A 14841-nucleotide genomic window follows, 5' to 3' on the forward strand; every position below is an offset into this window, starting at 1 on the left:
TGAGATGTCGATTCTCTGAGGTATGATTTAGAAAGAAATTAGTTACTGTGACAATTTAATTCTTGTTTTAAAATGTGCCCCTAAATAATGTGTCCTTGCTTTCTTGCCTTGGCACCCAGGAGTCGATTGGCACAGAGCTGTGTTCCTAGTAGGGAGTTCTGAGCTGTCAGCATGCTAGTGTGGTTTGTGCTGCCTTCCCCTCTTGCTTTTAGTTGCAAATGAAGTAAATTTTTGGAAACCACTCACCCTGTATTGACATCTGTGAATAGAGACAGGAAAGAAAAAGAGACAGTATAATCTTCACCCACAGAGTACAGTAGACTGATCTGAGATTTTTCAGGAAAGAGAATTACATTTTATAACTTTGTCTAGAGCCTTCTGATTTTACATTTTTCCTACTTAGAAGAGAACTGGCAGGAGTGTTTGACAATTAATGATGGATTCAAACGCCTTTGGCACCCACTGTCATTTGTGCTTCTCCAGCACGTAGGTGGCAGAGGTGAGCCAACTGCATTTTCCTGGGTTTCTGCTGCCATGCATACCAACGAACAAGCATTAGAGGCAGTAGGTGACTGAAGCATCAGGTGAAAGTTTCTAACAGCAGTATTGGGTGGGAAAGAGTATAGAAATTTCTCTACTGTTTTCCACGAGGAAGATCTGATACATTCACTTCGCTAGGGCCACAAGGAGGTGCAGGGGAGAAGATGAATTGAGGCTCTTCTTTGCAGGTCTGTTCCCTGAGAAAAAAGCCCCCATCAAAGAATACAGTATGGCTCCCTCGACCCTGAGCAGTTTGGCAGACAAATTTTGTAACCAGCGATGGTGCCAGCAGTTTGCAGCAGCCTCCGCCACAAGCAAATCAGCTGTGATATTAAAAAGAAAAACAACCTGGCAATGTGGAAATTATCCCATCCAGCAGTATTTCCCAAAACAACAGGCTTGCTTTTGCTGCCCAAGTGAGAGCGATAGAATTGATTAATCCTTTATGCCAAATGCCATTCTCCACCACCAAATTTTGGTTGTTTATTTTTTAACCTTTTATATAAAAAGGCCACATCGTGACTACATAAATAGCCTAAGTGAAGTGAAGATTTGGCAATTGCACGGTAAATTTAAGCCAGCCAAGCTAAGAAGAAAAGAAACTGGGTCATGCAAGGTGAAGAAATCTACTGTCCCCTGAACTTTCTGGATCTGCTCCTTCTATGGTGAAATAACTCTCTTTTCCGCTGTAGTAACTCCCACAGCCATCTGGATTATTTAATCTATACAGACAGCTGGTCTAGATACGTTTAGACTCAACATGGATTTTTTTTGCAATCTGAATAATCTACAAGGCTGAAATTAACAGAATTTCCAGCTCTGCTCATTTTGTGCCAGTTCACTCCCATGGGGACAAGGAAGAGATTAGCACCTCTGGCTGTTGAGCACTTCAGTGGCCAGGAACAAAGAGGCTCCAAGTGGGATAACTCATGTGTCCAGCCCTTGGTGCTCAGGTACCGGAAGAGCTCGATAAGCATACATTTTCTTTCTCCTTTCAGCAGCCACTCCTCCCCCAGGTTGACTCCCCAGAGTTGTGGCTGCCAAGGGGCAAGCTCTTCATCTACAAAGCTGAGGCTTGTGTGGCTAAGGAACCACCAAAAGATCAGGAGCTAACAGAACCCAAGAAGAGGCCAGTTCACACAGTGATAATTGGGCTCTCTCATCTCTTCACTAGAACTTTCTAAGAAAGATAGAGCTAGTACTATGCTATTCAATCAAGCAACTAATTAATTGTCCCGCCTTGGGCACTAACTAGCTGAATTACTTTGGCAAGTTATTTAATTTCTCTGAGCCCAGTTTCTACATCTATTTAACGAGCATGGCATTGGTACCTACCTCATGAAGTTGGTGTGAGAATAAAACAAGATAATAAGCATAAAGTGCTTAGTGTAATGCCTGGCACAAGAAGCACTTAATAAACAATGATGATAACTACATTTGTTGAGCATTTACTATATGACAAACATTCTTGGAACTTTACAACATAGACTGAAGTTCTTATGACAACCTCATGGAGAAGGTATTCTTATACCTATGAAACAAGAACAAGTAGGTATCGTTATACCAGGTCAGATGATCTGAGTAGCTGCTCCTGATCCAATCACCAATCAATCAACAGACAACAGTTTGGCACAGTGGTTGATGAATCAGGACTCTGGGCTTAAACAGCCTGGGACTTCATCTCAGCCTCTCCGCTTAGCAACCCTGTGACCTTGGGCAAATGACTTAACCTCACTGAGTCTCAATTTTCTTACGTGGAAATGGGGCTAATAACTGTACCTAGTAGGGTCATTGTGAGGGTAGTTCAACAATATAAATGAAGTGTGTTTAGCCCACAAGGAACTGATAATACTCCAGTTGAAAACAGAGTAGTGATTAGGAACAGGCATCTTATTTTGAATCCGTGGCCACTCCACTTACTAGCTGAGCGACCTTGGGTAAGCTACTTAACCTCTCAGGCTTGGTCTCCTCATCTGTAAGATGGAGAGGCTGTGTGTGCCTTGAATGAGTTAAAGTACACCAAGTACTTACTTGGTAAGTGTTCAATAAATAAATAAGCACATTTGTACACATAGGTTTTCATAATTGACAAGGTCAAGCAGGAAACAGTGAGCGTCAGACTGAGATCCGAGGAAGGAAAATCTCTGAGAGTTCTGAGAAGGCAGAGGCTGGGCACTGAGCAGCGGTCAGACAGTAAGGTTGAATTGAGCCTCAAATTCAATCCAATGCAACATTTAGTGTGGCAGGCCCTGTACTAGGTTCCAGGAATATACACACGAACATGGTGGTCTCTGCTGTCTGGGACAGCAGTCATTCTGGAGGGATAGGTAGGTTAAGAAGCATCTGGCTGTGACAATATATAAGATGTTACACTAGAGAAAGGTAAATTACAAAGAGAAGCTAAGAAATATGGGAGCAGTAGACTCTACCTGAGACAACGGCATGAGGCTCAGAGGAGGCAAAGGAAAAAATTAGGTAAAGATGCTGTTTTTGATCCATTTAGCCACCGAGCTGTCGTAAAAGAGCCCAGATGCCAGCAAACATGAAAGATGACATTGTAAACATTTGAGGTGTTTGGGAGTGGCTTCTATAAGATGGTAGATATTGGGTTCTTCCCTTTTGCCAACTGTAACTTCTACATCCCAGGTAATCCTTGTTTTCTGAAATTTAACTTAGCAAATCTTGTCTGGGTTCCAAGCTAAGACCTTGCAGCCCTGCTCTGCATATCCATTAGGCAAGACTTTTGTGGGCAAGTGACATAAACCTATTCAAACTGCCTTAAGCAAAAAACAGAATTGATTGACTCACTTAACTGGAAATCCAGAGATGTTTCTAGCATAAGGCAGATCTAGGGCCTCAAATTTGACAACCATGTGCTCGTTTGCCCTCCTCACCTTTCAGTTCAGCTTTTCTCCCTGTTGGCTTTTTTTCTCAGGCATGCTTTCCATATTAGCAGACCATGAAGAAAGTCCCTTTTTGCCAATAGGTCCTGCAAAAGTTGCCAGGATATTTTCATTGCCTTGGCCTGAAGCACATGATCATCTCTGAACCAATCACCGTGACCAGGGAGAGGGAGTGTTCTCATCCATCATGCCTGGCTGTGCATAGCCTAGAAGCCATTGGGTAAGATGAGTGATACCCAAACCAAATGAACTGAGAGTTGGGGAGAGGTGGTTCCAAAAGAGGATGATGGGCTCAGAAAAACTTTTATCCCCTACAGTGCCCTCTAAAGGAGGGAGAAGGTAAATAGGTAGAAGGGAAAAACGATCCTATGGGTGAAATCAGTATTGCCGAATCAATCACCCTCAGCATGTGTTGAACTCTTTTGAACTTTAAAGCTATTTTAGTCTCCATTTTTCTTTATTCCAAACGTTTTAATACATTCCTACACCTCTTGTTCTTGATTTTTATAGATAGCTTCATAGACCAAAAAAAAAAAAAAAATACACTTGGAGAAAAAAATATTTCATAGGGAAGTTTCCTTGTACCCAAAATAACAGAGGCCGTGTGTGATTTGGACTCTTCAGTATGTCACTTTCGCTTCTTTAAGCTGCATCATTTGGGACCTCCTGGAACATTTTCTACTGAAGGATAATCACAGCGGATTATCAGATGTTGCACACTGGGGCCTCTGACCTAGAGTTTGATCGATCTCTATCTGCCATTGAACAAAGATGTGTTTACACAGAAGCAAAGAAAGGTCCCCTAGCCAGACCCAAAGATCCTGGCACACATGGACTTTTTGTCCTTTTGAGAGAGACAGAATATTTGGACATGTTTTCAGGTTTTCTCTATGCGCCCAACCTTTTCTTCTTTTTATTTTATATTTTAACAGTTGACTCTTCAACCAGCAGGCCTGTTCCAGAGAAGGGCATTAGACACCTTGGAAAGCTTCAAAAAGTGGAACTGTAGAGCACACCATGACCTTTGTTCCCCCTTACCCTTCAATTATCATTGTTGTTTGAAAGAGCTTCAGCCCCAGGACTGGAGCCCTTGGCTGTCACCCTAGCTGCCTCCATTCTCCTTGCGTGTTTGATGGTATGAATTTAGGGTGCCACCAAGTCTCAAAGCCCCATATTTCTGCCCATTCAAGACCATCTCCCTAACTATCCTAAACCTTGAAGAGTTCCAATTCACCAGTTGAGGGGGCTAAGCACCCTTCCCATGTGAATCCACAAAGGGAGGGGCCTACAACCCCAAAAGACTCAAAGCCACAGGCTTAGCCAGTAGAGTTGCCCCCAAAATCTCACTTGAATGTATGACATACATTTTTTCCCCCCAATTCCAAGGCCTTTAATTTGCAGAGTTAAATTAAATTCTTCTCCTCCCCCTGGCTCTTCCTGTGTTGCCATGCCCCACACCCTGTCTAAATTTTGCAGCTCCTTTCAGCTTGCAAGGGAAGATTTCTGATGTATATCCTATGGCCATACATGGCCCTGGCAAACTTATGCATGTGAATTTAGTTCCTCTATGAGCACTGTGTTGAATAAGCATTCTATGCAGTCGTGGCTGAAACTTATTTCTGCTGGATTGCATCATTGCAGTTTTCCACTCAAGAAGGCGGTTGCAGAGCAAAGAGAAGCTGACCTGAAGGAATGACTCCAGGACAAACTCCACAAGACACTGTTTTGACAGCTTAAGAGCTGCCCATGGGGTTCATCATGTGGTCAGGCTTCTGATGGGTTGTCTAGACACCCGGCCATTCAGGCTCCATTTTTCCCTGATTCATGGTGGATTCTGAAGAGCTTTATTTATAACCCAAAGAAACTGTCACACATGCACACACACACACACACCAGGAAAAAGAGGAAAAATTTTCAAAGGATTTCTATAACTGATGCTCTTTAATGGACATGGTGCTTCCCACAGTTCTCCAGGCTCTGCCTAAATGGTTTAAAGTTTTCACCTGGTCACCAAATTTCCTGCATAAAGAGAGGAGAGCTCAAACATCTTATTTGAGAAAGACTCTGCAGCTGTGTAAATACAGTCTGCCTGAATGTTAATCCGTCTGTCAGGTGAGATTTCCTTCTTCAAATAGCAAGAATTCCAAGTGGAGTGGATTAGTGTCTATGCTGTAAAAGTTCTCAGCTATGCAAAGCTGAGCTGTAGTAACATCCCTTCACAGTCCTCTGGGAATTTGGATTCTCAATTTTCGTGAGAAACAATGGACAGTCCCCTTTAAGCCACTTGGCCCATGAGTTCTGGCATCAGATTTAATTCTGACCCATTCAGTGAGGGATCCCTAATGATTCTAGCCATCTCTCACTTATTCAAAAGCTTTAGGTGCTTATTGTGTGCCAGCCACAGTGCTGAGAGCTAAGGAAGCAAGAAGAATAAGAATGCCTACCTTCAAGGAACTTGTAGTCCTTGTGGAACTTGCGGTTCCAAAGTGAAGAACAGGTAGTTAACACGGTATGAGACAAGCTTTGTGATACAAGATAGAGCAGTACCCCAAACAGGGAATGGGACCAACTTTGGACAGAGAGGTATGTTTCAGGAAGGCTTCTCAGAGGAGAAGAGACCTGAGCCTGGGCATTGAGGAACAAACAAGTAGGAGTGGTGAGGGGCAGGAATTCCAGGCAGAAGGACCACTGTGTACAAAGACATGGAGATGCAAAAGAAGTGTGAAAAGGGAACTCTGAGTAGCTCTGGAGGACCCAATTAAGGGATCGTGTGGCAAGCTTGATAGGAGTCAAGTCATGCAAAGTCTCTGGATCATTCTCAAGTGTAGAGTCATTGAAGGCTCTCCATCAGAGGTATAATCTGAGCTGGTCTTTCTGAAAATTTACTTCTGGCTCTAACATGGAGGATGACAAATCACATTACACTTATTTTCTATGTCAAATAATTAGTAATTTATATAACTTCTTTATTAGTCTATTCCAGAGATGGCAAATATATGTTGTAATTTCCCCTCTTCCTGCAGTTGTGAGAGTTGTTGCTAAGCAGTTTTAGCATCTTTCTCACTAAATCCAGATGCAGACTAAGACTCTTTTTTCAACCCTAATATTCAAGCATTGACTATCAAGTAATTGGAGTTGGCACTGAGTTGACCTCATGTTTCTGTATGTCGTTTTGACCTCTGTCTTCCTCCTACCCTTGCCCTGTCCTCAGCAAAAGGAAACTCACTCCCAGTGCAGCACAATCCCTCTCCGTCTCTCTTTGCCTTTCTCTCTCTCTGCCTCTGGTCCTTAACTTCCTCTAGCATGAAGGACTTGAGCTTACTATGCATTCCAAATTCAGGAGACACATATCAAGCCCTCCAAAGGTCCTCTAGAGCACTCACTTGCTTGGCTTAAAGTAAGAGGGAAACACGCACCACTCCTGTCATAGGCTGGATTTCCTAGATGCTGACTGGACTCTGAGACAGAACTTAGTGTATAGGATGATTCTCCAGGAGTGCCTGTGGTATGACACCTGTGGAAGGGAAGAAATGGAGGCAGGCGCATAGCGAGAGAAGTAGAGCAGGTGTGGGGCCCAGTAACAGCCTCAGCCAAGCCTACAAGAACTCTGGGTCTCAAATAGCTCTCCCGAGTTGTCCCAAGATGACTTGTCCTTCCTACACCCGCATCAGCCAGTCATTGAATGTCGACCACCCTAGAAAGGGATGACCTGGGACCCAGGAGTTCTCTGCAGTTGAGACAAACTCAAAGAAATTCCCTCTGCCTCCCCCAGCCTCTCCATTCTCAACTGCTTTTAGAGCCAGAGGGGAGCTATCACTAAGGCGAGTAGGGCTGGTTTTAGAATTTCTCGATCTGCCCCAAAGCAGGGCTTTAATTATAACTTCTGTTAATTTACAATTTTTGTTTTCAGGTTTGGGGCCCTCAGCTAAAAATCAATCCTCAGCGTTCCATTTTACCATCCTGCTACACACAGTAACTTGTTATACTAAATAGATTGCAATATCTGGGTGGTGAAGACCATGACTTATTTTCCTGTAAGAGTCCACGGCACAGCCGTTATGAAATGACCCAAATTTCAAACAATCTTTTCTGTGATCATATGATATGCCCTAGTTTTGGATTTGGAAAATATGGTCACTGTATAGAAAGGGCTTAGCTTAAGGGTGGGCCCGTAAATGGCACCCCACATCTTTGGTGCTAATTCAGTGGCTTTTTTACCTTAGAAGCTGTTATTGAGCTAGTCAGTGAGTTTGACGGAAAGCTAGAGCTTCCTAAATGCTTCTGGGAGGAGCCTCATCACAGGTAACTTCAGTATTCTTTCTGTGACGATTATAATTTACCCCAATCTTTAGGGGAGCCTGTTCTCAAAATAAATAAAAATCAAACCGTTCTCTTTAGTTCTTTCTGTTGTCTTCCCCAGATGAATTCCTACATAGCATTTTGTGGCTGCCACTGGAGTCATAGAAAGCATCTTTCAAGATTAGATGTACCTTACAGTTCTGCTGTTACCAAGCCAAAAGGGAAGAGAAAAACAAAAGAAGAGCAAATAAAGAAATGTACTAGGAAATTTGTAGATTGCTGACCATTCTCAAGATGTGGATTTTAAGTCAGGAAGTTTTGTTTTGGGTTCAGGCTGTGAAATGAGCTTAGGCACGTTACTTCTTCACTCTCTCTGCCTTGGTTCCCTTATCAATAAAAGTGAAGAGATTGGGACAAATCCCTATTTTGTCCAAAATTCTTGTAATTCTGTGTAGGGAGTTTCCTGAGATACGGCCACTCTGCATAGGATAGAACACTAAAGGTTGACAGGCAGGCAGAAGCATAAGGGCTAATAATAATAATAATAATAATAATAATAATGGGAAGGGATAACCAGAAAGATAGGAGAGAAACCAGAAAAGTAGAACGTCATGAAAAGCAAGAAAAAAGAGGGTCTTAAGAAGGAAAGATTAATTAGCAGTGTTCAATACTCTTTAAAGGTCAGATAATATAAAGACTGCCAAGAAATGAATATTTGATTTAGTGACCAATAAGTAGAAGAGTGATTAGATATGAGAGTAGAGAAAGGCATAGAAAGAAACACCCTAGAATATTATTACTTGTTCTGTTAGGGGAAGAAAGAGAGTATTGGAGAGGAAGGCAGCAGAGAATATTAACTTATTTTAAAAACTCTTATTTAAAAACCCTGTATTACTTTTGTAATTAAAAAAAATCCAAATAAAAGAATGAATGAGAAGTGAAAAAAGTACAGACAGCAATTATAAGCTATACCTCCAAGAAGGTTAACTAATAAGTATAAGTGATTTATACAAGATTTTGTGGCCAAACAAGAGAAGCCAAAATTGGGGCTGGCCCAGTGGCCGAGTGGTTAAGTTCACACGCTCTGCTGCGGTGGTCCAGTGTTTCGCCAGTTTGAATCCTGGGCGCAGACATGGTACCGCTCATCAAGCCATGCTGAGGTGGCGTCCCACATGCTACAACTAGAAGGACCCACAACTAAGAATATACAACTATGTACTGGGGGCCTTTGGGGAGAAAAAGGAAAAAATAAAATCTTTAAAATAAAAGGAAGCCGAAATGAAAATTTTTAAAAAGTTAATATCAACAAGCAATTCTTCGTATTTGACTCAAATTTTACCGTTTCGCTTCCGTAGCTCTCCTCCAAAAGTCTTTTCTCTGACAGGAAAGAAAGAAGAGCAGACTGAAAAGAGAACATAGGACCTGATATATAATACACTTCTCACTCAATTGACAGAAATCATTTTGGAGGCTGCATTTCTATTACTTACACATTTCTCCAGACCAACGTGTCATTTCAAGTATGGTTTTTGGAACTCTAATCTACATTGGTTTTGCATTGTGTGACAGCCCTGAAATATAATCTTAATGAGGTACACTTCAAAAGAGCAGGGTACAGAGGTAAGCCAGCAGCCTCTCTCTAACCAATCTTTCTAGTCACCTGTATGGCTTCAAGAAGCTTTACTTTTAACTCTAGATGAGATGGGAGCTCTCACTCAGGCCAAAATATTGGACATCATCCATGAACCCAATTGGGGAAAGAAGATGTAAAGTTAAGCAGAAAAAAACTAATATCTTAAGCCGTGTTTTAAAAAGATCTGTGTGGTTAAAAACAGTTGGTATTTTGTCAATCTCCTAGGACAACTTGGGAAAAAACGTTTTGCTGTGTAAGTGTGTTTGGAGAAAAAAACAAACAAAAAAACCTTTTGAGATCCAGAATGAAAGATGGTATTGTAAACTTGGCGACTGCTGGAGCATTGAAAAGAATGAGACAAAAGAGGGGGAGGGAGCAGCAGAGGAAGCCCAGTCACTTAGCATAGAATTTTCTCATGTTCTTTTTAGTGAAATGCTTGAAGACATTTTCTCTAAAACTTTATTCAGTGTGATACGAAGTAAAATGTCCTCTCTGGTCACTACAGGGCTTCATGTCCTCTAAGAAACCTATTTACTTTAGGAGACTTTCCTCTAATCACCAACCAGCTTGCATAGTTAGGCTGAAATTTCTAGTGTTCAAAGTGAGGAAGAAGTTTTTAAGACACAATCAACAATAATCAATACAAGAAATGAGAATCAGTATAACGAGAAATAATAGAGAATAGAATGAGCATAGCAAATAGCTATAAATTAGGCCATCCCGCTGATTATCCTACTGCCTACTTCATAGAATAAAAGCTGTCAAAGATGAACTACCTTAGCTTTCCTGACTACTGCCTCTCAATTCTACTCACACCCAGACTTTCCTCTTTCCCCTTTGCCCCATGGGAAGAGGTGCCATCCTTCTACTCAAGGCTAACTCCTTGATCCGGTCTCTTCTGTCTTCTTCAAGAACTTTGCCCCATCACTGGTTTCTCCACTCTCTTGTATCGTCAGCCTCCTCTTTTTCTTTATTCAGTGCCAACATATTCAATTTCTCTTCAACTCTTTTTTCCCCAGTCCAACCATGAAATAATTCGACCATGTTACATCCCCAAGCTTTCTTCCCATGCTTTCCTTTTCGTTATTAGACTCTTTCTGAGTTGTCTTCTCACTTCTCCAGTTCCCCTCTGCCCAGTCAGTTATCTCTGAATCCTACCCCTAATGTCCACTGAAAGTACTGTCTGCTCAAGTCACCAGTGACCTCCTAATTGCCAAATATGATGGACATTTTTCAGTCCTTATTAATATCTCTATGACCTTAGACTCCAATCATAATTCCCTTTTGAAAGTCTGCCCTTTTTTGGATTCTGCACCATCAAAACCTTGAATTGACTCTTATTCTTCTGACAACTCTTAGTTTCTATGCAGTCTTCTCTTCTTGGATCAAGCCCATCTCAACCCCTTCACTTCTTTCTCTGTGCATCCTCTCTGGGTGATCTCATCATCAATTCAAATGGCTCCAGACCTAGATGGTCCTGCCTACTGGACATATCCACTGGAATGCCTCATACACTGTTCAGATCCAATACGACCAACTGAACTCCACTGTCTCTCACTGGACATGCTTCTCTTCCAGAATTGCTTCCACACCTCATTAAATGGCACCATTGTTTCCCAAGTTGTCTTATCCAGAAACGTGGAAGTCATTCTTGAAACCTTCTTCTTCAACTCCTATCCTAATTCTTTCTTCTTAATAGATGTAGCTTCAACCCAGCTGCCTGTACCTGCTAAATAGCTTTCATACTCAACCACTTTTCTCTGCCCCTTCTATCACCATCATATTTCTTCTGGATTACTTCAACAGTCACACTGTTTCTAGTCTTCCTCCTCACTAAATCTTCACCCTGCAGCCCACAGTGTAACTTTGAAGGCCCTTTAATATCTGTACTCTGTCCATCCTTAACTTATGCCACTCTTCTCCTCCTATTCAACGATTACATAATTTTGAGTTCTCCCTGTTCTGGGATTCTCCAAGCTTTCTATAACCTCTTCTCTACATTTTTTTGCCTGTTACTGCTGCTTAGAGCTCCTTCCTTCAGGACACTTCCCTGCCCCCCATAAGAAGTCAAATTGGCGTAGAGAGGGATATCTCTCTCTCCCACTCACCTCCATGTATATCCTCTGCCATTACTCTCACCACATTTATTGTTATTATTTAACTCTCTTGCCTTCTCTGCTAGAGGGTAAACTCAGAAAAGGCAAGAATAATATTTAACTTATTTTCCATAGTATCTCCTGGGACTAGAACAGCATTCTGGTCACTGACCTTGCTCAGTTTATTTAATACTGGGTAAATGAGTGAATAAATGAATGTCCTAAAATCCATTTGTTTGTGGAACAACGGTTTTTGCTCCAAGTCATTCTGCTACTAAAATAAAACAATGGAAATATTTTCTCGTTTTTCAGAAAAACTTAAGTCTAGAACTACCTTAAGCTCAAACAAACATGTCATAAGCCTTTCATATCTGCTACCAACCATGTGTATACTACACTCTATAAGCCTTTCATACCTACTACCAACCATGTGTATACTACACTCTATAAGCCTTTCATACCTGCTACCAACCATGTGTATACTTCACTCTACAAAGGCCTTTGAGGTCTGAAACAAGTCTGAGCACCTCAGCTTGCACTCGTTTCCTCGCTCGTCCTCTTAGTCTTGAATATCTTCTTTCCCTGCTTAGATCCCCCTCTGTCCCTAACCCCCATGCATAGTGGCGCGTACTCTGCTCCGCAGGAAGGCATCCAGCCAGCGGGGCCAGGGTGGGTGGTAATACAGCCTCAAGCCCTAGCCTTGGTGCCAGGCTGCAGAGAACCCAGAGGAAGGGATGCCTTTTGTAATTTGTGTGCCCAGAGGGAGTACCTTTTTGCAATTTGTGCAAAGGCTGCCCAAAGTGCTAGCAGGTGGCCATGTGCCAGCCTGCCCCTAATTTTTTGAACTCTCAATTCAAAACTTATCTTGATTCATGGAAGTAGCCAAAAGCAGTGATCTCCAAACTGGCTTTTCTACCCCAGTTTCTAATGTAAATTGTCCAAAAGATTGATCTAGTTGACCACTAAGAGACTTCAGTGTTTCAACACATTTAAATCAGTCCCAGTCAACTGTTTGGGATGTGGGGTAGAGTGTTATCTCCTCCTAGGCATTTTTCTCCAGTTGCAATTTAAGTAAAGAAAGCATTTCTGCTTTAGCAAAGGCAGCCAACAATTTGTCTACGGGTCTGTGCTGTGGGGTCATCTACAAATTTTGTGTAATTTCAGGGGTGGGATAAAGGGAGCAGCCGTGGCCTCAGCCCTGGGAATTTAGCTCAGTGACCCAGCAAGTTGGAAATGTGCCCAGCCCGCTTTAAGGAGGCATCTAACCATGACTGTGTTTTTCAGTTCACTAAATGCATTGCAAATCATGTAGTTCTTTTTCTTGATTGTATAGACAATTGTTTCCAGTGTTTAAGTGTTTAAATACATTTTCTAAATGTTAATAGGCATCGCATGGGGGACAAAAGTGTGCACATTGGATTTGAGAAATCCTAGATTAAACACAATTGAACAGGTTTCTTTACAGCAGGATTTATTGAAGACTTTCTTATACAGAAAGAAATTCTGAATCTCCAAGGGTAGGGGGCTAAAATGTTCCATATTCCCAAATATATTTGGTCAAGAAACTCCCTTCAAAGTGCACCTCTTCAAGGACTCGTGTTCCATAGAACCTGGTCTGGAAAAAGTTGGTCAAAGCGTTGCCTTCCAGAATTGCTTCTGCAACATTCTTCCCAAGTTCCTGGAGAACCAGCACACCAGTCATAAAATTTATTTTCAGTCACCGTAGTATGAAATTAAACCAAATGACATTTTGAAAGTTTCATTTCATTAATAACTAGCAATTAATTCTATGTGATGGACAGAGACACTTACTTTTGGGTAATTCAGGCATGATAGAATTTAAAATCCAGATGGATCTAGAAGGATTATCAAAAAAAAGCACTAGATTTGAACTCGGCTTAGTTGGAATTTTTTTGTTTGCTTGTTTGTTTTCAGTTTTAGGGTTTGGTTTGGTTTTGCCCTGAAATTCTCTATTTTGACTATAATTGCCTTTCCTTCTCCCTCTCCTGATTTTAGGAGGACTAATTTTAGGCTCACCTTCAGGCTTCTGGTCCTTCTGGTAGGGGTAAAGTAGGGAGGAAGGCTGAGCAGGGTAGCTGGGGATGGTGGTTTAAGAATTCTGGTGCCCAGTCTGACTCCAGATCAGTTACATTAGAACCCCAGGGATTGGGAATTTCAATTCAGTCCCTACACACTTAGGTCTCTATGTTGGTTAATTTTATGTGTCAACTTCTCTAGGCCAAGGTACCCGGTTTTGGGTCAAATCTTAGTCTAGATGTTGTTGTAAAGGTATTTTTTTAGATGCGATTAACATTTAAATCAGTAAACTTTGAGTAAAGCGGGTTACCCTCCATAATGTGGTTGAGCATCACCCAGTCAGTTGAAGGCCTCAGGAGAATACACTGAGGTCCCTTATGGAGGAAGGAAGTCTGCCTCCAGACTGCCTTTGGATTTGAGCTGCGGCATCAACTTTCCCTGACTTTCCAGCCCGATGGCCTGCCTGCAGATTTCAGACTGATCAGCCCCCACGGTCATGTGTGCCAATTCCTTAAAACAAATCTCTCATTTTCTCTGTCTCTGTCTGTCTGTCTCTCTCCCTATATATATATATATATACACACACATATATACTCTCTCTATCTCTATATGTAGATATCTATATATCAATCACACATCTTATTGGTCCTGGTTCTCTGGAGAACCCTGCATCTCGTTATCAGGCATCTTACCTACTTTACCAGGACCTTGACCTCTCTAACCTTCTACTGCATCCATTTTTTCACTATAACTTGAGTAGAATAACTGTTTTTACAAAGTAACATACTGAATTCAAGGAATAGAATCCTTTATATTTGAGCAAGGAGAATAATGCATCTTTACTTGACCAAATTAGTTTCTTAATTGGCCTTGCTCTTGTGGTTAAATGTATCATGTTGATCTTGAACATTTTTAATAAGTGGATTTATATTAGAGACCAAGTGTTAAAATTGTTTAAACTTGAAAGGCCCAGTTTGCAATGAGATGAAACAGATTCTGGTGGATGTTACTGAGCTGCCAATAAGGATTAATTGAAACTCAAATGTTCTTTATTATTCGTTAATTACGTAATTGTTATTCATCCAACCTTCTTGATTTTCCATGTTAAATTATCACGCTTGTATTCCACCCTAGCCTTTCTGTTTAGTTAACCAATTAATTAAGGATGGGGATATTCTGCATTTATTAGCATTCTAATGGGCAGATTGAGTCCCTCTAGCCCAAACATCTACATATGTTCAGTTTTTGAATTCAACTTTATCTCCTTTTAAGTGATTATCCCTCTTAATTACAGATACTAGAAATTAAAAACCACGCTCTTAAACATCCAGTC

This window comes from Equus przewalskii, chromosome 13, assembly GCF_037783145.1.
Source record: "Equus przewalskii isolate Varuska chromosome 13, EquPr2, whole genome shotgun sequence".
Taxonomy (NCBI): Eukaryota; Metazoa; Chordata; class Mammalia; order Perissodactyla; family Equidae; genus Equus; species Equus przewalskii.